The sequence below is a fragment of the Diadema setosum genome, chromosome 2 (genome assembly GCF_964275005.1).
Source record: "Diadema setosum chromosome 2, eeDiaSeto1, whole genome shotgun sequence".
In the NCBI taxonomy this organism is placed as follows: Eukaryota; Metazoa; Echinodermata; class Echinoidea; order Diadematoida; family Diadematidae; genus Diadema; species Diadema setosum.
Window position 1 is genome coordinate 30,480,698 of NC_092686.1, and position 27,354 is coordinate 30,508,051.

The window sequence follows — 27,354 nt, forward strand, 5'->3', positions numbered from 1 at the left end:
ACACCATCGGAATTACTGCATTTGAAAGTCGAGTTTTCCAACGCGATTCAAAAACCATTAACTCTTGTGCATACGTCAAACATGGAGTAGATCTGATAAAATCATGTTGAGTAGACCGAGCTTCGATTCATTAGCATGGTCGCTTTCGAAGAAAGCCAGCATTTTGCTCGTAACTAAACTGTGAAATTAAAGAGAACTGATATCTTTGATCATACAGTTCGACCTCGATTATCCGGCCTTCTTTTATCCGGAAATCTCTATTATCCGGACGCGTTCACAGAGTGAAGGACTTTTTGTTTTTCATCCAAAAATTGAGAAAAAACAGTGATTTTAACATCTTTTCATGGATCTATTTCACTAATTTTATAAGATGTGAATGATAGGTTTCTCAGTATCTAATAAGGTAAAACATGTATGATTTTCACATAAAGATATACTTTATTTTTGTGAAGAAGGGACTACAATTTTGCGCAGGCTAACATAGACCTTTGCGGGATACGCTACCTGCCTAGCTGCCAGTGCACTGGGACGGCAGCTTGGACGGCAGCTATATACAGTAACATTGTGTCTCCCATATCTGGCCAATTCGCTTATCCGGATGAGCGCCGAACCCGATCCACATGGCCGCATAATCGAGGTCGAACTGTACTACTGAATCCTGATTACAATTCTGTTCATAATGTTAAGTTACCGGCAGCGAATGACTTTGTTTGTTTTTTGTTTCAGATACACCACTCATAAACATGACCAGATTTCTTTTTGTGTCTAAAATTCCTACCATGAATTTAAAGGGCATCATGAAACATTCAATCCTTTGCCGGGTTCACTTTCTGTAACGACATATCACTCGCTGCAACGGATTTAACGTATTGCACTGTTAATATTGCTCGTATAGATGGAATAGGGTGTTCAGTTTCAGTTTCAGCATTTTTTTTTTTCAGTTTGATTTATTTGTCCACTTTTATGAATATAGGGAAATACAACACAAATACACAATGAAAATGACAAAATCGGGAACCTCTAATCTTACTCGTAACATAGACATACAAGTAGGCCTTCACAAAAGGAACTGACATACGCGTGAAGATGCAATCATAATATATTTCGAGGTACAAGTGGAGGAGACCGTCATCAATAAGCAATATGTGCTTGACTGGGGTGGATAATTCCTAAATTATACAAGTAATAAGAAGTATAATTAGAATTCTATTAGTAATAATGAAGTATAAGTCGAAGAGGTTAGCATTTCCCAGGTGTTTAAGGCAGTGAAGTCACATAATGAAATTCAAAGTAGGTAAAAATTCCAGGCAGTCCCAGTTGGCTATAAATACCCGTGTCAGTGAGCAGTAAGCATCTTTTCAAAGAGAATACGGCTTTAAATAGACAGACCAGCAACACCATGCAGTATTGGGTGCAATGCAGACAATTAGCTCACTGGTCCTTCTCATGGATACAGACAAGCAATAAATAAAGCACAATCATTGCTGTTCCAAAGGCACGGAGCATTCTTATACGTATGGACATCTCAAGTCAAGCAATTAAGCAGAACATCAGCATACAGTATAAGGGCCCACCAGTTTTGACTTCTGTACAGTGTTGTAAAGGGAGGGTTCAGAACTGAAGAGTATCGATCAAATGAGATGCTGGGTGGGAACCTCTTCGACTTATACTTCATTATTACTAATAGAATTCTAATTATACTTCTTATTACTTGTATAATTTAGGAATTCTATTACGTAATACTCGTATAAGTCTTCAGAGGTTAGCATGTTCAAAGTTCCGTACAGAAGTCAGTCTAGTGGCATGAGTGAGGGTAGGAGGACAAGAAGGATGATGGACAGTTTTCACAACAAGGTTGAAACTTTGGTCATGACTCCTCATGCATAGAGAATGTCTATCGATGGTGACACACATTGTCGCAAACAAGAGAAGAACTCGAGCAAAGTTTGCTTGAGAACCTACTAGTATAAGGTGCAAGGCATAAGTTTTGAGTATGATATCATTTTGATACCTTGCGTGCTTTAACTGGAGCAGGATTAAGCATGATAGCGCACAGACAAATTAATCAAATACCATGGACCTCTTGTACCGATTTTCCAATCAAGACATAATCCTAATCATGTTCCTTAATATTCATGTACATTTGAAGGAGGAATTAGACATTAACCAGTTCATACTCGGCATAGTAATATTGCAGCAATAATTAGAGGCAAGTCCATTGCATTTTGGGTTGATATTAAAGTTTAAATTCATCAGTTTGGTGGACCGAATCTCCTAAACGAGTGGCCGAATAATGTGTCGCCATTTTCCAATGCACAACATAACGTGATTTATGGTCTTGTGTCTTATCTGACTCGTATTATGACATTGTTCTTAACTGAGATACTAATATACAGGTATACACATACTATCACAATTTACATGTATCTTTCTAACTCAGCAGAACTGAGAATTGTTGAACTAATGTGGAATCAATTGTTAGAAGGTAGAAGGTTCAAAATGTGCCAGCGTTCGTCCAGTCAGTTGTGGACAAGATTTCATTATGACCTTTATACTTCATGCGCGAAAGTTTAGAAGTTGCGGCGCTTCTGTAGCTATGAGCTGAGAATGTGATACAACTTTCATATTAGCATCCGTGGATGTCTTACCAGACCAGAGTCTGGGATGAACGCGGGATGACTGTGCTCCCAAATCCTTATGTATATGAACACGAGGTACGTCCTGTGGTACCCTTTCATACTGATCTCGAAGACAGAACAAACTCGGTACATGTTCCCATAGCAACAATACATTCATACCTAATTGTATGCAGCAGTCAGTACAGTGTACAGGGATGTATACGTACAGCTATTGACAGTATATTATTAGTTATATTTTAAGTGTTTAAATACAAGCAGCTGCGAGGGACTGGCTTTCAGCCTCCGCTCCAAGATGCTTGTCGTCACCGATTTGTTAGGATGTTTCGGAGAAATTATGAGTTTGCTTTCTGAACTTGCTCGTTGGAGATGTTCTGTGCATTTAATATACTCATGAAGAGCTGATCGGAACACAGAGTTTAGGGTTGGAGGTAAAAGAAGGCACTTTAATTACCTGGTTAGAGGTATACCTTCCATATCTCTAATGTGCAAACGTGGCATCATCTTCCGGTAATGTCAAGAACTAGATGTCTCAGCATTTGTGTACGTTTTGCCGAAACGAGCTAGGAAAATTGTTTTTGGATCAAGGCACTGAAGGAATCTATAGTTCATAGGTATCTTGAAACGATAAAAGTGATTCAAAACAATTGAAACATCCCAAGTGTTGTTGTATTTAGGCTTGCGAGGGTCGGAGTTAGATACGCCCTTCATAAGTCTGACTATAGGGGCTGTTTGCCTATGTCATAGCTCTCGGTTTCAGGTAGTATGGAAGACCGAGCAGGTCTATGAGTAAAAAAAATCGTGGAGTGGGCTTTGTTGAAAAGCTATAATGCTATATACCAGGCTTAGATGTTGACAACGTGTTCTGTAGACGGGTAAAAAAGGATCACAAGATTGTTCAGAATACAGACATTGCTACTGTCTTCAAGCACCCTCATTTGTTTTGTTTATTGGTATTGTCTCGCCATGATGATGAAAGGAGCTTTGCAATGTGCTGCGATGTGTCTGCCACTTGTCATTGCTAGCAGAGAGCACCCATGCAGGCGGCTAGTGTGAGCTGGGGGCTCGTCGGTGGGTGAGGGTGTGGGGCAAGAATTTTCTCTTGGAGTAATAGAGGTGGGGCTATTCGCATTTTGAGCGATAATGAGACCCATGGCTGCCGCCACCATTGGGGCAGTGAGGATTGCTCAGGTCACCTTGTTCAGTTGAAGCTTGTGGAGGACTGAAAACGTTCTAGGGTAAGGAAAAATGCATCACAATTCAGGGCAATAAGACTTGGCTTCCATTTGACATGAGGAGTGTTGCTAATCCATAATTACAATATGTAGAGTTTGTGGATTGTGTGGTGAAGAACATGTAAAATAGTAATTAGTTGTTCATGTCTCTGCGAGACAAGCAGAAAAACTTCAGAATTATCTACATCTGTTGAATGTGAAGCTGATATCCAATTGCTAGACACCAATTCCAATGTTGGCCGTGAATTCGTTCGGGTCAGGTATGCTACTAGCTGTAGAAATGTCTGACCGAATTATGAATAAGCACATTTTTTGTACACGAGCCACACAGGGGTTCAAGACCGTTCTGAATTGCAAGAGGTTCACACACATTGCTATGTGGGGAATTCTGTTTGGCACTCCAGACTCTCTGAGCAAAGGAATTGTCATTGTTCAGAATTAACTGCTCTCCATACTGAGATGCAAGCATCACTTGAAATTATCATGCTAATGAAGGTGGAAAATAATTCTTTGTCTTGCGAGACAGCCACCACCAAAGAATGTTTTGTATCGCATGACTAGATAACGACACCAAACTTCGTGTCGATGTCATCTTCTGCTTTACGCAGAGCATTAGTTGATTTATTTTTTCTAGTCCCAAGTGACGAGAATGTAAATTTCTTTGTGGAAGGCATTAAAATCCCGAAATTTGGTTTCGTTGCCATACAAGATTGGATTTCCAAGGGCAGTAACCTTGTCAATCTTGTTCTGAGGAAAAACTGAAAATCATTTGCTGGGAATTAATATGAGAACCAAGGAAGGTCTCGACGTGCTTTGGGTTGAAACTGGACTCTTTGTCGAAATCCTTACTGAAACTCTTTAAGAGTGACAAGTTGATCATTGGCTTTGTCAAGACACTCTTCTCTGGTGTGAGAAAGAATATGGATATCATCGAAATAGGTGATTGTTCTAATGCCACTACTCACCGAGGCAAAGACAGGTTTCATAACTTTAAGGAAATTCCGTGGGGTCGAATTAAGGCCAGATGGAAGGCACTGAAGGAATGCAGTGAAAATACTACTTAGTATTTCCATTCGAAAGACTATTCTTGATGAACAAGGTGAACGGATACGGATAAATATGCACCCTTTGGAGGGGCAAAATTAAGGCCGTAATCAAGCGAAACTGTTCCACTCTGAAGTGTTCGTATCTTACAAATTTGTTTAAGTTTTTCAAATTTATGATTGGACTTAGACCGCCAGTCTTTGGTAGCGCTAGAATAGAGTTGATACTCCATGTGAGGAATCTCTCTAATAGCTTGCTTTGCGAGAATGTTCGGAGACAATTCTTCATGGGTTGCCTTTTCCTCCTCGGTAGAATATACACTTTGTAGAGGAAAAATTTATTGGTATGGGGTTGAAATGAAATTATTGGCTTCATAGCCAAATATTGTGGCCAATATCCAAGGCTCGGGAATTATTTTGACCAGTCATCTTTGGAAAGCTTGAGATTTCCAGCACTGAACGGTTTTGGACAGTACTCATCCTTTTTTTTTTTTTTTTTTTTTTTTGCTGGCTTGCGTAGAGACATTCATGACACACGATGTATGCTTATGTGACACTTGTCAATTTTTCTCAGATGTCTTTCTGAACAACTTTCTACCAAGTGGAATCGACTTGCTGCGCAAGTGTTGTTAAGAAGGGTTGAGAAGGGGTTTCAAGGTACCTCGATGGTGCATGCTCAGATCATACGATAAGCAAAGCCCGGGAGTGTCAGGCCATCGATGGTGACGTGAGTTGTTAAAATTCTCGTCGTGTCAATTGCATGGATGATTATCCGTGCATGATCTGTGGATTTCAGAAAGGATTTATCTATGTGGTAGAAGTCCCTTCACTACATTTTGTTGTAGAAGTTGGGAGCTCACAAGACCCAAGGCCTCGTGAAGGAGGATCGCCCAAATTTTGCTCTCGATTTTTGGTGTGAGAACTGCTTGGGCATTCAATGGCAATTGAGCATTTGCTTCGCGATTTTATAGGGCACTTACCTTCTGATATGGGCAGTGTGACTGCCTTCATTAGCAAATCAGCCAATTTTTAAATTTGGCCCAAATGAGATCAGAATTTAAGTTAAAATCAGATTTGGTACCAGGCTTTGAAAGAGTTTTGCTGTAAGGACATGGCATCCGGATCAATTCGGTTGTCAAAATGACCATAACCACAAGGGCAGAGTCAAGGCCACCCATACAGGGCAACGCAATCAGTTTTGCCAGGAAGGAGGCTGACATGAGAATATCGTCGTCGTCTGTTGAGCTGCCGATGGGGATGGCTAGCTCGCTGAAGTCTTCGATGGGCGGGGCAGCGCCCCTGTCCCCGCGGACATGGCTCGCATGTCCGGACTAATCGCCGGGAGGAGAAGCTCTCCTGCACCAGCTGGCATGGCTCGCATGCCGTTTGTCATTACCACGGTGTGCCGCCGCCCTATCCATGAAGCGGGAGAGTATCTCGGTCTCTCTAGTTGAGCTTCAAGGCGGCCTTCCATGCCCTGATCTCCCCGCGGGGATGGGGGCTGAGAGGTAGCGTCGTCTCCCTGATCACTAGACATTGGAGTTTGAGATGTATAATCAGGGAGGTGTCTCACCTTCCTGGTATAATTCACTGCCGTCACACTTGAAAAAGATGCTTACTGCTCACTGACACGGGTATTTATAGCCAACTGGGACTGCCTGGAATTTTTACCTACTTTGAATTTCATTATGTGACTTCACTGCCTTAAACACCTGGGAAATGCTAACGTCTGAAGACTTATACGAGTATTACGTAATAGAATACTGTCTGTGTGTTGTGCATTTACGTGTTTGTGCATCATTATGGGATGAAATCGTCGGTTGAGAATGATAAGGGCGTTAAGTTGCCTCTAAACCCATAGTGTTCGGGACAACTTAACGCCCTTCTCATTCTCAACAGACGAAATAAAAACATGATGTTGGGCAGCTGGTTTCGTTCTACTAACATTAACGAAAACAAAAAAGCAGAACAAAAAGGAAAGTGAAGTGTGGCTTTATCAGATTTTTTGTTTAGAGTGGTTTTTGTCGTCTTCTTGCTCAGGAAGGCCCAAATAGCAGAACGGAACGCCGTGACTGTCGGGGACTTCCATACCCCTTTGCATATACAGGTGTATGATGTCAATACCGATGCGGTATAGTGACACTATTGTATAGAGGTTGAACGAGGCACAGCGTTTACCAGACTGCCGAGTACCGAATGCGTGGTTGCCATATGGAAAAGGAATGCAGTGTTTGTTTGTTTGTGTGGTGTTTTTTTTTTCAGATATCAAACTGTCATGAAAAGGGGAATAGAAAAAATGATTAAGTGAGTCGAGTTTGTCTGCTCTTTGAATGAGTCTTTGTACCTCCCACACCCACCCACCTCCACCTTTAGGCATCCCTTGTAATTGAGAGCACAATGTTTTCCTCTCCATTGTCATGCCCGCAACTCCGACAACCATACGGTTGTATACACTACGGTATACACCACACTGCAAAAAAATCCGGTGTTAGATATGAAACACCGAGCTGGTGTTAAATTTCCGGTGCTCATTCATGGTGTTAGATTATTGGACGGGTGTTATACCACTGAAATTAACACCACCAATATCAAATCAACACCATGCGGTGTCATTAATGAATTAACTCTAGCGCAGTGTCAAAAATATCACCAGCTACAGTGTCAAATTAACACCACGAAGTGCCAGGTGAACACTTTTTAACACCGTCACAATACATTTTCTACACCTGTGGGTGTGGTCCTCTATTGAAGATTGATCGGTGTTAGATTTAACACCCACGGTGTTAAATCTAACACCGATGTTTTTACGGTGTAGGTACCACTACGGAAGCAAATGGGTCATGATTTTGACCCCATATCACGAGCTTTTGGAAGGGGAGTCACCAAAATCACCCCCTAAGGGTTTTGGAAGGGAGGATACCAGAATTGCCCCCTATCGCACGTTTTTGGAAGAGAACCTTAACAAAATTGCCCCCTAAATGACGGATTAAGAGTGCTGAGGTAAATGTCCACAATTTCAGAACCTGCATGGACAGAGGAATATTATAATAATCCGTTCTCATGCAGAATGTAGCAGAGAATATGTACTTCGTGCAGCACTTTCCTTAGCTCGGATTCCAGATTGAGATTTAACAGATAGACATGTCTGATAAAGAAAAAAAGAGCTATCCCACACATGCACTGAAATTAGTCATGCGTGCAATGACGATTTAACATGTACTTCAGAAAGAATTTGATAATTTTTTGTCTTGTCTTCTAAGATATCTACAAATATCTGATAATTTTCAGGCTAAAATGTTGAACAACCGTCCAAGGAATCCTCTGTAGGGTTGTAGGAAGCTGCAAATACCCCTATACATACATAAATAACCACAGACTGACATATCACTATAAGGGGACTTACTGCTTCTAATCATATGCCCACACCAATTTTTCTTTTCTGCAGTGAAATCGGATAATTTAGCGTAGTATAACATACCCTCATACCCACAAAAATATCATTGTAGGTGGTCATTAGTATGCATAATGACTACAATGTATGAACCCATGCATGATAATAGAGAATCATGCATAATGGACCACATACCTGTACGTACATCGTATAACGTGTAAGTCACACAGGTTTGTATACGTACATGGTTCATATTCGGTTACTGTACAAACACGTGGTCATCTTTTTTTAACCTGCCATAATAGATTATAGAATTAGAATGTGTTAAAGGGATGGTATAGTTTTGGTGGAGATGATGATTGGGCTTTTAAATTTTTGCGAGATACCAAGAAAAAGCTTATGAAATAAAAGGAAATCATTGTTTATTAGATGAAAATCGGCTTTGGATTGGCTGATATATCCAAAAAACAAGTAAAAACATAGTAAAACAAAGCGATCCTAATAAAAAGTGGGTCCACCTTTTGTTCAGGATTGCTCTGTTTTGGATATCTCAGCCTTTTCAAAAATCGATTTCCATCAAATAAACGTTGAATCCCTCTTGGAATTGCATGCTCTCATATTTAATAAGATGTTTCTCATTATCTCAACAACAACAAAAAATGTTAGAAATCTGAAGTTAGGTCTCAACCAAAACTATACGTTCCCTTTAACTGTCACGTATGGAAACAGGACAGTGATGTAGGACATATTTTGTCCAACAACATGACAATGAATCCTCTGACCAAGACTTATCTTCAAATATTCATTTTCTGAATTGATTTTTATTAACATTATGAGTAACAGGAGACACACACACACACACACATACACACGTGTGAAACTAAGTTCTACTGACGTACGAAAATAATTTAGAAATTCTGATTCACATCATTTGATTCACATCATTGATTTTTAACAAATTAAACAAGCTACTGACCTGAATGTAATTATACCACCATGAGAAATTCCAGTATCATCACAGCTAGTCTCTATTCAGCAAATTTTTGCTTAGTCCTGTACCAACGGTGGGGCTAATGGGGGGGGGGGGGGGGAGGGGGGCCTTAGCCCCACCGTTGGTACCGGACTTTCCTTAGCCCACTTTCTGTTTACACTTGTTTTTCCCATACTATCTGGCCCTGCAAAAAAGCAGGGTTAGCACCGCAATTGCGGTGCCAAGCAAGCGAGTGTAAACAGAACGAAGAAATAATCCGGGGCTAAACGACGGAGACGAAGTCCGACCCCTACTGACCAATCAGAAACGAGGTAATCAAGTGCTGCCGGTGCGTGCGTGTACTTGTACAGTGCACAGCGTGATCATGAATATTCATGTGTTTGGAAAGTACGGGACTAAGAAATACGAGTGTAAAAAAGGTCAGTTTTCTCTTTAGCCCAGGACAAGAGCTTAGTACGGGATTTATTGGCGAGTGCAAAAAGCTGAAAAAAATGGTACGGGATTAACGATAGTCCTGGGTCAGAGAAAGTACGGGGTTAAGAAACACGAGTGTAAAAAGGGCTTATGATGCTTATTCATGCTTTCATTTCTTTTCGGTTAGAGAAATTTTCGACTTCGTTGTTGTGTAATCTTCAACAACAAAAAAAAAGTTGTCACAAAACTTCAACGGTTACAAAATTCTGCCTCTCGGTTGTTAACTTTTACTTGTCACAAATGTACACACTAGTAGTTATGTACATGCATGATGTACTGTATGCATGGCAGGCGCGCCGGAAGCAGTTTTGGATTGGGGGGGGGGGGGGGCAAATATTGGAGGGGGCTCACGATAGACTATGCATATGCTACACAATACACACACACACACACACACACACGTACACACACACACACACATCTATATATATATATATATACATATATGTGTGTGTGTGTGTGTGTATATATATATATATAAATGGGTCGAAACATTGGGGGTGGGCACCTTGTGGAAAAGTAATTTTGACGGTGTGTATGCATGTGCGTGTGTGCGTGCGCAATAATGGGACTACAATACTTTACGGAATGTGATACATTCAACAACGCAGTCATTGAGCAACATTGTAAGTTTTCCTTACATGGATTATGGAATGACGGTGTGAAACGACAAATTATATACTGTCAGCAACATCAGGAGAATTGCATAACAATAAAATGCGAGCGAGCGGAGCGAGAGAGCTTGAAAATTTTGACATTTTACAGTCCCAAAACTGCCGTTTGTAGCTATATCTTTCCCTTTGGAAATTAAATTTAAGGGGGGGGGGCATCGGGCGCAACTGCTGGCAATTACTGGCGGCAACATTAGGAGAATGGCATAACCATTCAATGCGAGCGAGCGAAGCGAGCGAGCTTGAAAATTTTGACATTCTACAGTCCCAAAACAGGCGTTTGTAGCTATATCTTTCTCTTTGGAAATTAATGGGGGTGCATCGGGCGCAACTGCTGGCAATTACTGGCAGCAACATTAGGAGAATGGCATAACCATTCAATGCGAGCGAGCGAAGTGAGCGAGCTTTAAAATTTTGACATTCTACAGTCCCGAAACTGGCGTTTGTAGCTATATCTTTCGCTTTGGAAATTAATGGGGGCGCATCGAGCGCAACTGCTGGCAATTACTGGCTGCAACATTAGGAGAATGGCATAATGATTCAATGCGAGCAAGCGAAGCGAGCGAGCTTGAAAATTTTGACATTCTACAGTCCAAAAACTGCCGTTGTAGCTATGTTTTTCGCTTTGGAAATTAAGGGGGAGGCGCACCGGGCTCAACCGCTGGCAATTACTTGCTGCAACGTTAGGAAAATGGCATATCGAATAAATTTGACGATTAATTTTGACATTTTACATTCCCCAAACTGCCGTTTGTAGCTATATATATATATATATATATATTTTTTTTTTTTTTTTTTTTTTTTTTTTTAGCTTTGGAAATTAAGGGGGGGGGGGGGCGGCCCAGGCGCAACTGCTGGCAATTACTGGCAGCAACATTAGGAGAATGGCATAGCGATTGAATGCGAGCGAGCGGAGCGAGCGAGCTTGGAAATTTTGACATTTTACAGTCCAAAAACTGCCGTTTGTAGCTATGTTTTTTTCGCGTTTATTCATTTATATACACATCTATCTTATTTTATCTACTTTTATTTATTTGTTTATTTTTCTTTTTTTTTTCTTTTTTTTTTTGGGGGGGGGGGCTTTTTTTTTGGGGGGGGCGGCGGCCGCCCTTCCCCCCCCCCCCCCCCCACTTCCGGCGCCTATGATGCATGGTTGTTTTAATGTGTATGTACACAGGGTGACCAGATTAATGGAGAACACTCTATCTGGTATAGATATCGTACATACAGGCTGACCAGATTAGTGGAGAATTTTCAAGGTGGTATACAATGTAGCTACAGTACATGCATGTGACAGGGAATACATTATAGCTCACTCAAACTAGAATGATTTCATCCATTCCAGAATGTTCTAGGAAGTGCTTACATATTTGGCTGAGTGATGCACTGCCCTGTAGCCCAATGTGATTGGTAGTTATTTTTGGCAATGATGTTATGCACATAGTTAGGCAGTGAGTCATCCAGGATTCCTAGACTTGGACTTGCTAGTATAAACAAGGGTGTGGCCCCAGGTTGGAGAAAATTACAGAATGTACTAGAAAGGAGTGAATGGATATAAAAACCGGAGAAATTCTGCAGTAGGCAGAGTACCCAACATCTCTGCTCTGAGAGTTACGTCACTTCTGGCTCTGAAGCGACTTGTCATAGTCAGTCCTGTGTTACCTGCTGACCTGTTATGTTTGTGGAGATAAGGCCTGGGAGACATTTTGCCTGCAGAGAATTAATTTGCCTACATTGGAGATAGACTCCATATTTTAATGTCAACGGACATTGCTACGGCAAAGCTGTGACGGGCTGGATTCCTAGCTGGACAATATAAAGTGAATCATCATTCAACGCATCGACTGGACGTGGTCGTCATAACGTTGGATTCTGCACATTTTGCCGTGGACGTATATCCTGGATCTTTACCCCGGATTTATACCGAGGATTATCGCAACCTGCGCCTCTGGATTTACGTCGGAGGTATCATTCATCGGTGCATCGCGGATCATTCATTAAAATTTTGTGCATCGAGCATCGTATTTCGACATTTCCAGGGATATTGCATGCAATGCGTGTAAGTGATTCTATTACTGATTTATAATTGTTTCTATTGATCATTATTGCACTGATGTGAAAACCGATTACGAGTCTGTACCCACAATATCACTGTTAATAAACCGCCTGAACATTAGTTGATTGTTTCTTTTGTGCGATCATTCTCAGAGTGATTTTGGTCGTAACATACTAATAAGTTTGATTCCATATCACCAATTCTCCATTCTTTACATTGACTGCCTGTAGAAAAAAAAAGGAAGGATTTTGAGATCATTTAGTTCATTCTTTTTTTCCCCAAATACAATCCGACAGGAAGTTCATCATCAGATGCATTGTTACTCCACCTGACCCCTAGCACCCAGAGCAAAACATGGATGGGGTGATCGTACTTTCTCCGTTAAGGGATCGAATTTGTGGAATCACTCACCTATTCAGTTAAGGCAACTATCATCTACAGAAACAGTCAAATCCAAACTTTAAACGTATCTGTTCCTTTCACACTGAGGACTGTATAACTGCAGTCTATAATGTTCGGAATATTGTGTTCTTTATCTGGTATGTGATTGTTGTTTACCATTTTCTTCTTTTTTCGTCATGTGCGAACATGTAAATTAATGTATCTTTTCATTTTTTGAAGCGTCATGAGCACCCAAAAGGTAAACCTGCATGCGCGCTATACAAGTAGCCACTATTATTATTATTATTATTATTATTATCATTATTATCATCATCATCATCATCATTATTGTTATTTTCAATGCTGGTTGCCATGGCAACTGTAAACTGACAACAATGTCAGTCACATTTTGCCTGTTTTCCTGTTCCAATTTTAGTTTACAATATGATAGTGGTTGAAAGAGGGTTTTCTTGGCTGTAATATGCTGAAGAACCACAATATGAAGTAATCCAAATTGTGTTTATATCCTCAAGTGGTCTTCTCATTATTTCCTTCATTTTTTTTTTTCATGTGACACTGGCACACAATAGATATAATAGTACTAAGTAAAAACCTGTATTTTCGAAAGATTACCCTACTATATATTTTGTGTCGTTCTAAATCTTTCACATATTTCCCCTGAAGTATCGCTTGTTTATAATAATCTGCAAGCATGATGTACCTATCCCAGGCAATAGATCATAGGTCTTATATTTCTTTTGAGGCAAATATGAAAATGATTGATCTAAAATAATGACATACACCGGGGATAAAGAATTGTACAGAGAACCATGACTTAAGCATAACCTCATAGGAAATGTATTTCCTATGTTTTTCTTTACATTTTGGCAAATAGTGCCCTTTTGTGGATGACATTTTGGCCCTAAGAAAGTTCAAAGGCGGGGTCATGACAGTTTGAGTTGCTCAACTCATGTGCAAAATGACCGTGATACATCGGGTTAATGATGAAGAATTAAGTTGTATAGGGGCGCAATGTGCCGCCCCCTGAGGTAAAATCCCAGAGTCATTCTGCTTACCTGTTATAGGCCGACCTATAGGCCTACGGTAGTCAGTAATCCGCACTATCTATGACTTAGCAACGCTTGAATCCATTCCGGCGTGACGTACATTTGCCATAGCCCAGTGAAACACTGTGATTTTAGGCTGCTCTTTGACCGCAAGCTGACCACCCCATGCACTCAAGGTTGTAACATGTTAGGTACTTGTACTAGGCTGCTGTATGCATGCATGCAGCTCCCGGATCTATCGGATACTAGAAGCAGACCACGTCGACGTCCCTGATTCGACAACTGCCCGCCAGCATGCGAGAAATAACAATTGAGGCGGTCCAAAGATAATTTGCTTTGACAAATGTCGTGCATCTTTTGTCCTTCACAATGAACTTTGCCTATTTTTAGCAAACTATAAAAGCTCTGTATACACAATCATGTCCGTTGGTTTCTGTTGTATTGATTAGTGTGCTTAGTAATCGTTTGTTTCGTAGATCTGCGTCATAACCAAAGACGCTTAACTAATAAGACACGAAAGTGCGCGCTAATCCTGTACAAAACAATGGACAGCGCGCGGTCCTCAAGCGTATTACGCACATCACCTGAGATGCGCTGCCTTGACGCTTAATAAACCGCAGCAGCGGCTTCAGGGACAGCGCGTCTCAGGTGATGTGTGTCTTTGCCTGAGACGCGCTGTCTTTGAAGATGTTGTTGTTGTTTATCGAGCGTTTTGATTGTGAGATCATGTTGTTGCCAAATTTTTACCTCCACGAAATAATCCTTATTACTCTAAAATCTTGTTCTTCAAAACAATCCCCTTAATCGAAAAAAAGCTACGACTATAATTTTTAAATCTTTTTAAGATAATAAAAATACCACTACCTTTGGAAATGAATGATGTTCCTAGGTGTACTGAGTTTGTACTTAGCTCTCTTTTGTATCGTCATGTAGGGTAGCCATTTTGTGTCCATTTTTATCGCGCGCCTTCGTATCCTATTATCTCTACTATCTTTGGTTTAGGGTTAGGGTTTAGGGTTAGGGTTAGGGTTTAGGTTAGGGTTAGGGTTTAGGGTTAGGGTTTAGGTTAGGGTTAGGGTTATGGTGAAACCATTTTGGCTTTCCATAGTCTGTATCTATGCCTGTGCTGAAGTTAGAAGCCCAAAATAATTTAGACCCCTAAAACCCAGGATAGCCGAATTTTGAACGTGTTCAAAGTTCTGCGATGGGCTGCGATGGCTGCGATAGCCCCCAAATCGCCGGTTGTCGTATCGCAGACATCGTCACACTGTGCGATTTCTCGTCGTGCGACATCGTAAAGGGTAAATCGCAGTAAAAATCGCACAGTGTGAGTCCGCCTTAAAGCTACTTTTCAGCACGACGCAGGGGAGAGGAGAACGTCCAGCGCACTCGTCGTCTCAAACGTCCGCGCGTCAAAATCTAAAGCTCCCTATCAGTTCGACCTTGATTATCCGGCCATGTCGGGACCGGCGCTCATCCGGATAAGCGAATTGGCCGGATATGGGGGACACAATGTTAATGTATATAGCTGCCGTCCAAGCTGCCGTCCCAGTGCACTGGCAGCTAGGCAGGTAGCGTACCCCGCAACGGTGGTGTAATCTATGCTAGCCTGCGCAAAATTGTAGTCCCTTCTTCACAAAAATAAAGTATATCTTTATGACGGTTTGAAGATCATACATTCAAATTCAAACTTTATTTTCACTTTTTCTTTCCAACAGAATGTACAAGAAACAATATTATGAGTTTAAAGGGACTGTACAGTACTGGTTGAGGTGGGAATTCATGTTTTGAACATTCCTAAGTGAGATAATGAAAAGCCTCTTATGAAATATGAAAGAGCATGTAATTTTCAGAAGGATTCAACGTTTACTTGATGAAAATTGGTTTTCAAATGGCTGAGATATCCAAAAAAGTGCTGATAATAAAAGGCGACATGCCACAACTTTATTAGGATCTCTTTGTTTCACCTTGTTTTTGTATATCTCAGCCATTTCAAAACCGATTTTCATCGAATAAACTTTTGATACCCCTTAGAAGTGCATGCTCCTTGACATCTCAAAGAGAGGTTTCTGAATATCTCGCAAAACGTTAAAAGCTAAATCCTCACCTCGACCAGAACTGTACACACCCTTTAACATGGGAGTAACAAAATATACATAACCAGACAGGATTAACAAAAATGTTCATGTCTAAATAGTATTGTAAAGAAAAATTTAACAAGATTTCATTTTTTATTTGTTGATCTTTTAGATACCTTCTTTATGACTCGCAGTTAGACTTCTCGCATAAAGTTGTGTTCATTTCGTTCTTGGAATCACAGGATGCCTATAACAAATATCATAAAAGGAGGGTTTACATGACCATTGAGAGAAGAAAAAAAAAACATTTAGTGTACTATGTGTAACCTACATACCATACATTCTAAGCGCAACACCTTTCTATTCTGAAAGGTGCATGCAAAGTTACATGTATAGATGTATTTAAAAAAAAAAAAAAAAAAGGTGTTCCAAGTGTGACGCTGGTGAAGGTGCAAACTTGAACCTACTGTATGTGTATAATAGGACAATCAAGGTGATGAGCTTCATTATAATATGATATTATGTTTGTATGCCAGTCATTCATGAAAGGGAATTACACATAAAGAAATATCATATTGAGACACCGAATGTTTTCCTTACCTAACTGAGTATCAGTGATGATCACGATAGCTAAATGGATCATGGCTGTGACGCTGGTTTCTGCGTCATAATTCTTCGGATACTTTATCACTTAATTCTAGATTGTGTATATAGTACAATGCATCAAGACGTTTGCTCTATCAAAGGTTCGGTTCTCGAGGACTAATGTTGTTAACACAAACGCACAGACTTTGTTTTCTCGATGGCTCGTTAATTCGGGGATGAAATAGAGTTAACTTATCCGAATATCTTTCAACTTCAACTTTTATTTCCATTTCCATTGAATAAACGGGGAAAATTATATACAACATGAATTCACAGAACATATTTGTAACAATTTCAAAGAAAACGTACATGTGATCACGAGTAACAACATAAATTCCTTTTTTAAGGATTAGAATGGAAATGGAGGGTCCAAATAAAAAGCAAAGCTTGTAGGGTGTGGGACCCTCGGAAAATACATACACAAAATCAAAGAAACCAATGTCAACTGACATGAAATATCTGTTACATAAGTCTAAAAATTAAATCACCCATCCGAATGTTAACATTCTCACTGTGGTGGAATTAAAGTTCTTTTCGCCGAAAAGGACAATCGTTTTTTAACGTTTATCCACAAGTTTTGTTGATACCTTGAACTAATCATTGTTTTTTTTTTTTATGAAACGTTAATATTCTCTAATGCGAAATAATCTGACGTGTGTGTGTGTGTGGCGGGGGGGGGGGGTGTGGGGACAGTGTCGCTCTGGAGTTATCATTAGGGGCGGGAGGGGTTATTATTGTTGTAAATTATATCATGTTCCAATCAGTTATCAGCAAAGGAAGGAAGTGACAGAGAAGAGTTTGAACTTTTTGAAGGTTTACCTAATAAAAATTGCATTTCCACACCAGATGATATGGTCAGTCACTTGAATTCTTGATGTACGCAGTAAATGCCGGTGGCATAATTATGGTTGAAGTGTGGTCAATGCAAATTTCCTTTGAACCCTGTCCAAGGACCGGTCCGGGTCGATTTTACTTCAAACACAAACATTACGTCGCACACAGACGCAGACCCAGGTCCGAACCCCGACAAGATTTTCAAGATATTGTGCACTTAGAAGCTGTGATATAGTTATTTGCTAAAGAAAAAATAACTGTAGATGAATGATAGCCAAATTTGTTGGATAAAAAAAGGCAAGTGCATATCAGCTACAGGGTCCAGGGTCCGCTCCCCTGTACATATATTACACTCTAAACTAATTGGTTATAGTGTGATTATGAGATTTGAGGGATTCGTGTGAATATTTCGTCAGCGATTTTACAAACCGTCGAATCCGCCCGCCGGAGTGTAAAACGCATTTCGGAGATAAACACGTTTGAAGTTTGCTACTCTTTCAACCGTCTGAAACCGGTACGCCGATGGCAAATTTTGCATCAAAACTTACATTGTAGGAGAGTGATGGTCGTAAATAAACACCGAGACAATGGACAGTTTACTTAGACAAGGAATAAAGCAATGACGACGAGTTAGAAATACCCTGTTATTTCGGAATGCCATCGTTTTGGCAAAATACGCGGATTCGACTCTTCGGCAAAACGAAATTAGAGTACGCGCAACGTTGAAGCGTCGAATCAGGCGCGATTCGACTCTTTGGAAAACCGTATAAACACTGCGCGCGCGTGTGCGCTGTGTAGAAACAATTGCATCGCGCGCGGCGCGCTGCATTGAAGATATGGAATTTTGTGTATCGTGTGTTTTGATGATTTAAAACGAGCAAGTTTAGTCTTTTCGCAAAACCATGGAGTGAAAATGGGAAGAACATTATCTGGTACGCTGTTTCACAATGTTAAATCATGCCAATCACCAGAACTTTACACAAATACACCGGTAGAAAAAGACTGATAATAGGTTTATGTTGAAAGCAAAAATGTCTGCAGTGGTGACACAACTGGCTTCATAATAAAAGACACAAACACACACAAAAACACGCACACGCACACACACACACACATACACACACACAACTGTTACAAACACATTACCTGTAGTACATGTAATTCAAGAGAAATTATCACTGCACGGTGACTGAGAAACCAAATTTCTGAAGCCTATACTTCCAACAAAAATATGACCAAATAAACAATACATCGTATTTTTATCGCTGTTATGCATCAAAATTAAGCTACCACCATTCCAATTCACTCGTGGTTCTCACTTGTAAACAACCAAATACATAATCAATTGTCATTTTGAACACAGTAAGACAAATACAAATAAATAAACCTGAAGCATAATTTAAGTAGTTTTCTAGTTTGATAAATTATTGATTTATTATTCAACTACAGATTTCTTTCTTTTGCAACAATTTAGATCGATTTTCAATTAGAAATACACTATGTACGTATTTCTTCCACTGCCTGTCCATAAAGACTGAAACTGAGGAAAAATCAGACAATCTGTTACAAAAAAGTATCGACTGTTTAATGTTTTGGTGCCACCACCAATGGATGAGGAGACTATAGACCATTATGTAATATGGAAAACAATGTATTAAAAAACATAAAGAAAATTTCACAAAATTTCCTTTCACATGAAAAGCACATACTCCCTCAACATCTTACTGACATATGTCAACGGCAATATCATTCCCCTTCTTTCTGAAAGTTTTACCAGTAATTCTGGTGCTCTTTCATACTAGAAAAGTGAAGAAAAAAAAACATTGAATTTATTTACATTTTCTTTATATTGGTTGCAAAGTTGGCTGTCACAATCTGTATAGTTTTCTCATCAGGTGGCAGCAGACCTAAAACTTCATAAATTCATAACCTGAATGACTTATCCCATTTCCTTCAAACTTTTACTGATTTGTTCTACTGGTATTGTTGCATTGATGAATCCACATCGAAATTTGGATTTGATTAACCATTGAGTAGAAACAGTAGCATGTCCCAATATACAACATTACTGTATACTGGTCTCCCTAGAGGTCATAAATGAAAGAAAGTCAAAGAAGTGATGTCCAAGAAGGACAAAAGACAAAAATTCAAAAGACCTCTCTCCTCGTTACATACTGCGTTATATCTACTATCACCTTTACACGGTAACAGAAATATCAAAATGAAAACTTCATGATAATTGACAGAAACCATGTGTTTGCTTACTAAGTTAAGGCAATCGTGATGATAAAAAAAGAAAAAAAGAAAATCTTACTGGTTATGATCAGTCAGGACAATTTAGACTACTCACGATCTTATGAAAGACTGTTTTCATCTTTATATTTTTTCACTTTGAAATATTGGAATATCGGTGGAGGAAAAATAATGTTTCCCGGTTATACCTTGAATTCTTCAATTCCAAATCACTGTTTTCCAAATTCCTTTTCAATATTTGTTAAATACAAATTCTCACGTTTACATCAGCCAGCTCAAATCCATAGGGATGATTTGGTTCAAAGTAGGAAAGAAAGAGCACTTCCCATATGAGTGTGTAGTAAAATCATCACGAAAAATAGGATTTTCCTACTAAAAAAAAAAGAACTGGGAATGACCAGAATTCAGATTTCTTTTTTCCTCCAAATTCAGAATGGATGAGAGGTCTGCCATGCCATAGGTATGTCACCTGCATATGGGATTTCAGTTTTTTTAGGCATGTCCATGTTCACTAGTAATGTTCCCACAGAGTAACAGAAGTGTGATAAAAAACATTTACACTACTTATATCAATTGGGATTGAACACATATCTTGTCTTGAATTATAATGTTAACTCTGATATGGTGAACTTTGATATGTTATTGTCATACCATAATAAGTTACAGCTATGAGAATCAAATTAATCGATGCAGTGCAAAAATCACAGAAAGGTTAATGGAAATATTCTTTAAAGGTAGGGAATCCCATTTGCATGCCTTAAATGAAGAGTTGTATAACTACAGTGGTATGTTGAAGAGAGTATCATTTCAGAAACTCCCATAAAGTATTGAAAGTGGAAGGTAACAGTTAGTACATTTTTATTGACCGTTAGATTTTGAATTGAATTTTTTCGGGGCTCACCGTAAATTCCAGTACATTACTAGGCTACCTTTGCAGACCCATGCACTGCATGTGTGTCCATCATGTATATTTTGTGAAGAAAGTTCATCAAAACTTACAAACATTTCTATATACATTCTTGCCACACACTCTATATGTTATTACATCAGCTCTTATACTTTTAGATTTGTGTTTATAGATGAAAAAAAAAATACAGAAGACTGCAACAAAAAGGCTTAAGTGTGGCTGACACACAGAACTACTGAGTAGTTGAGTTTTGTGCATTATTCAAATTGTAGATAACTGTTGACTTCCAAATTTCTCAGCAGTGGCCTAAACAAGTCCCCTGAGGTTCATATTTAATGTTTTGCTTCATTTTGGGAGGTCTGTAAAAGGTATCGCCTACCTTTAAGAGGTGACTTAAAATTGGAAGAATGATTTTCTGCCTTGTTAACATTTCAGCCTCAAGTGCATTGCAGAGGTTAAGAAGATAATTAAAAAAATCAATCCAAATAAGTATTTGAAGAGAGAGTATATAATATGATAACAGATGTATCTGCTGGAAGAGCTCTAACAAGGTCTATTGGACCAGGCAAACCACCAACTGGCTTTGTTGGGACAGGAACAGCACCATCTCGGTGTGATACAGCAGAAATGGCACCAACTGAACATTTTGGAGCAGTAACCACATCAGTTAACAGAGGAATTAAAGTAAATAATTATGGACTATAGCAGAAAAGGACAGAAAATGTCATTTCTATTTGATTTAAATCATACAGCATAAAGAGCGAGTTCAAAAATTTCTCATAAAGACATGGAAAATCTTACTGGTAAAGGTGGTTCTAGAGCAATAAAAGTTCGGACTTGATTGAGATATGAGTGGTGATATAATGTATTTTTTATGTAAAGACGTAAGAGTGTGACTTTTGTTGTTGTTGTTGTTGTTGGCAAGTAAAGCTAAATGATTCTCTGAAGTTTTATCTTTTATGTTTTTGCTCAGTTAAGAAAAAGAAATTAAGCATGCCTGACAATTCTTAAACCATTCAATTAGATATATCATAAGGCTAGTACCAGTAGTGATGATGGGGAAAGGTTCACCTGGCCATGTTAGACCAGAAATAGCACTAATTGGGTGAGATGGAACAGGATCAGCACCACTTGACTGTGTTGGAACAGGAACAGCACGAGCTGGCTGTGTTGGAATAGATACAGCATCGAATGACTATGTTGAAGCTGAAGCAGCACCAACTGGTTGTGTTTGAGCATGAGCAGCACCGACTGGCTGTTTTGGATCAGGAACAGCATCAACCGGATGTCTTGGAAGAGCAGCACCAACTGGCTTTGTGGGACAGGAACAGTACCATCTGGGTGTGACACAGCAGAAATAGCAACAACTGAACACCTTGGAGGGATAGTCACATCAGCAATCTAAGTGAAGAAAATAAATATGGAATACAGCTGAAAACAAAAGGCAATTTCTATTTGACTAAAATCATAAGGCATAAAAAGTGAGTTTTAAAAATTCTCATTCAGACATTTAGTATTTTACTGGTTAAGGTGGTTATAAATCAATTAAGATGGGACTTGACTGAGATAGGAGTAGTGATAAATTTCTATTTTTCATGTAAAGGCCTAAGAGGGTGACCTTTTTATTGTTGTTGTTGTTGACATGTAAAGCTAAATGATTCTCTGAAGTTTTTGAACTTTTATGTTTCTGTTCAGTTAAGGGGAAAAAAAAGAAAATAAACATGCCTGGCAATTTTTAAACCATTCAATTAGAAATATCAATAAAGCTAGTATTGATGATGGGAAAACGTTTACCTGGTCATGTTAGACAAGAAATGGCAGTAACTGGGTGTGTAGGAACAGGACCAGCACCACTTCACTGTGTTGCACCAGGAACAGCACCAACTGGCTGTGTGTTCAAACAGGAATAGCACCAGCTGGCTGTGTTGGAATATGATCAAATGACAATGCTGGAGCTAAAGCATCGCTGACTGGTTATGTCTGAGCAGGAGCAGCACCAACTGGCAGTCTTGGAACAGGAACAGCATCAACTGGATATCTTGGAAGAGGAGCAGCAACAACTGGGTTTGTTGGAGTAGAGAATTCATCGACTTGTTGTGGTATAGACCATGTTGTGGTTACTAACTCATCACCATTGTTGGTACGGTCTGCCAGCAAAGAACAAGTTAGGAGATCACATTACTTCCACTTACACGAAATTAAAACATTGTACAAATTTCCTCTTAGATCCTACATGCTGATTTTGCTAATTGATGACGCAGAGAATTAAGAGAGAATGAAAAGCATTAAATTTATTTGCGCACAAATCCAAACAATTGTGCCAGTCAAATACTTTGAAAACAAAACTTGTTACACTGAATTTCTCAATGAACCAACTCTAATGTGTTACACTACAATTCATGAAAATGAATGGAGGATGTAGGAAACTAATAAAGAAGAAATTCAAGTGCATGCTTGTTTTTATCAGTCCTGAAATTAAAAAGAATATTAAATGTTCTCTACTGCAAAGCTTTTTTATGAGCTTACATAATACATTAAAATGCTTCTGATAACTGAGATTGTAACTGTTACAATTACATATCAACTACCAAGCACTTGGTTTTGTATTTAAAGTATTACATGTATGTATACCTTTGAGTGGTGAAATGGTTTTACTGCAAAGAAAAACGAGAGAGAGAGAGAGAGAAACCACAATATCCTTACAAAGAAAATACAGTTAGAATATCCAGGTAACTGTACAGATTTTTGTAATTACTTTGCCCAAATCAATAGGCGAATACTGTTAACCGTCAACTGTAAGATTATTTCATGTAACACCACACTTATCAATTACACCATGGCATATTATCTATCTGATGGAAATTACTTCTTTAAATGCCATTGTTTTAGAGTCAGTAAATTTGAATCACATTCATTTATGCCTGGCAAAGACCTGTGCTTAAAATTTAGGGTGCATGTTAACATAGTATCATTTGGGGATGGGGGGGGGGGGAGGGAAAAGAAGAGTTTCAGACCTAATTGTTAAACCATACTCTTCTAACCAAGATGTGAAAGAAGCAGGGAGTTATTTGAAGACTCACTAGAAGATAAACAGTGATCACTGTCTCCAGCAGGGGTCTATCTGATGATCACAACTATGTCCATTTCTTCCTCTTGGTCCACATCTGTTTCTTTTGAGCTCAGGAGTCGCATCAGTTTTCCCCTTCACCATCCTCTCAGCCATTTCATCTTTATATTGATGCCTATCCTCAAAACTGTTCTTCTACACATTGAGATCACCGCATGACTGCAACGACGCTTGTTGTACCATCATTGTCCCATTTGACCACAGCATCCATGACCTTGCCAAGTTTTTCCTATTCTAGGGAGAAGGGGATACTAAAGAGAGAAAAGCAAACTGTATAGGAATTATGCAGACCCATCATAAGATCTAACATGAAGGTGCAATCTATGTACAGAAAGTATCTTAATTGTGAACTGTATCCTAATGACACCAGGGAAAGGAAAAATCAGAAATATGGGGCAAAATAGTTTCATAAAGACTCCATGTGCAGGATAGAGTACAGACCAAGTAGTGTAGTCACTAGATACTGTATGTTCTTGATCTAAATAAGACATTTCATTATTCAAAAAAGCAACCCCCCCCAAAAAAAAAAAAAAAATGCAACACAGTCTACTTAGGACTATTGGTTACCTATCTAGTGAAGTGATATTCAATTCCATTTGGGGGAAGAACTGTTACAGTTGTAGAATTTGGGGTCTAGCAGAATATGTGTAGCCACTATATAGAGCCCTCTAGGTGATTCTAGCTCTTTTACTTGAGATCCCATTCCACAGTTCAGACCTCTTGAATTGGTAAGGATGTGATCGCTACGCGCTATCACTTATACAAGCCTAGGCCATAGCCTAGATTTTATTTATTGATACTCATTTAGGAGCTCAGTGACAAAAATATCAGTGGTACTGGTACATTTAATACGTTGACACAAGCTACAATATAAATACAAGAGAAAAAGAAATAAATCGTCCACCAACTCACATATATCTACTAGAATTCTAGATACCAATCAGTTGACATATCTATGATACCTGTACTAGATCTAGCGTACTGTAAATTTAGTACTATAGTAGTACTGGTACAGTACTAGTTTGTACTGCGTACTACTACTAAGTACTACTGGTGTTCTCAATGTCAAGCTAGCTCAATCCCTTTTTATCTTTAGCTTATTATCAGATTATACTTTCTGTAAATTCAAATCAGGGTGTTACTGAATGTTTAAGTTTAATGTTAATGGTGCATGCATTTATATTGGTGGGTCATGAAACTTCCTTGAAAGATCTTTTAAGTTTTAAAATAAAGGAATAAGGACTAAAGGAGGCAACATCGCTGAACATTCCCCATAGTCTCAAGGGGGTAGAGATCCTTGTTGTGTTGGGAGTACAAAAATCGAATTGTGTTGTTTGAGGGATGGATAGACACTGTATGTAGGCCTCTGTGCTGCGTCTACTACGGCTATACCCACCGGTAAGAACTACGCAGGCAACGTGAGTCTACGTGTCTACACACACTATGAGAACATGACATCAAATTACGCATGTGGGACTAGATTTGGAGAGTCTTTGCTACGATACCTTTAAGGCCAATTTCATCTTAATTTCAAACGTGAAATTGTTGTTAAAGAAGTTGAGAATGTAAATAGTACCTAATTTGAGCAATACAACAACAATGCACTCGATTCGGGGAAGTAAAAACGAAGTTTTCGTACCTTTTACGTCCACGTAGTTTCACATTCGACGGTATGAAAAAACGATCACGAAGGATCATCGATTTCTCAAGGCGTTGAATCGATGATTCGACCCTTTGATAAAACGCTCCTTGCGATTCGACGTTTTCGTCATTTTTATGATCACGAATATCTTTAAAACGAAACAAAATTCTGGTCCCAAATTTTCACACATGATAGATACATGAAAGAAGAATCGAAAAAAGCAAAAAAGTGAATTTTCATTTTTCGACCGAAAATTCGCAGATTCGACGGTTTGTAAAATCGCTGACGATTTTGTGTCGTTTTTCGCACCGTTGGTTCAGTTGATAATAGATATATCATAGCATAATACGTAGATATAATGCATGTTGAAATTTGTGTGTTTGTATATCTTTTGTTTGTTTGTTTGTTTGTTTGTTTGTTTTGTGCTTTTGCTGTTGGTATTCTTTTTGCCTTTGGATGGCCTCTTTGAATCTTGTCAACGTCATGCATGGGGAGGAGAACGATGAAGATATAAGGGGATAAAGGGGAAAGGGGAAAAAGAGTGAAGAGTGGAGAGGAAACCACTTCTAATTATACTGATTTGATTATATTCTGCGTACTTCGTGGGAGTACTTCAAAAACTTATCAAATTTCTTCGTGTTTGTTTGTTTGTTCGTTCGTTTGTTTGTTTTTTTACAGCCATATCTAACTGTACTCACCAAACGGTAAACGTGTACATCTCCTGTAATCAGTCATATAAATCGTTTGACTTTCCCCATCTCTTTCGTCCGGTCTTCCAAAAGATCATTGATTCTAGAATTTTTGGCAGAGGAAGGTCGCATTTTTCTTCCAAACACTGACGGCGTGAAATGCGATGCGTTCTTTCCGAGTGGCCATTGTACTGCGAATCAAAACATTATCATGGGACGTGATGCTGTCATACTTGGCCGTGGGATCAGTTCCCATAGTCCAATGTTTAACGGTTCGCACTTATTTTGTTTTCTGATTTACCTGGTAGCACGTCTGGCTTTATTGATACACGATAAAACTGGTTCAGCTGAAAACACAAGATGACACTCAAGAAAAAGAAACAATCTATTCTTTTCAAGAGGCTATATCAAAACGGGGACCATAAAAATTTATACCATTAAAGGAATAAAGTCAGATATACTATCATGAGAATAGCCTCTGTATCGTTCATTGGCTTTACCTAATGATATCTTTGTCTATACTGAAAATAAAAAAGCACTGTATACTTTGCAGAAGGTTCCAGGGACAGATCTCCAGGTACTGGGCCTGCATGCAAACTCTTCGCAAATAAGGGTCTTGCCAAGGCGCTGCAAGGTACGACCCACTTACGATACACCTGAATTTGGGAAAGTTTAAGGTTACTTAACAAATAAAAAAAAAAATAAAAAAAACCTCCCTCAAAAGTTTCTTCGAGCAAAGTTCGAACGCTACACACACACGCACACGCACGCATACAAGCACACCCACATTGATATTTCTACTTATTCTGCATGTTGCTCCTATATGTTTGTGTGTGTATGCCCTTTTCTATTACATTGCTTCTATGCTGTTACCATATTTCAGTGACTATGTACAGTTACTACTACTACAGATTGATGATAATTATGAAGATCAAATTACTTGAGTTTACATGTCTTCACACTAATCTGACATAATCATCGGTGAATAAGGAAGTATATACTTGAAGATGGGGTAATGATAATGCAGGGCCCTCTGTTGGTATACAAGAGCAGTGGCAATACTGAAGAGGCTACCCTACATAAGACCTTATTATGTTACCAATCGTTAGTTTCATGTATCGGAAGTGATCGGAAAATGATAAAATCGGCTTTCCAATGAGGGTCCAGCTTTAAATACCTACACGACATACAGCTCAGATTTACACTTTTGCATATCATATTTGTCGACGGGATT

General features: G+C 39.1%; 1 long non-coding RNA gene across 1 annotated transcript; it reads right to left on the reverse strand.

Annotated features, from left to right (window-relative positions):
• Positions 1-22,459: 22,459 nt before the first annotated feature.
• Positions 22,460-24,286, reverse strand: LOC140241667 (uncharacterized). The gene is made up of 2 exons (XR_011902094.1): positions 23,743-24,286; positions 22,460-22,809 (listed from the first exon to the last, which is right to left on the reverse strand). It is a non-coding gene; the product is annotated as an uncharacterized lncRNA (long non-coding RNA).
• Between the last annotated feature and the right edge of the window lie 3,068 nt (positions 24,287-27,354).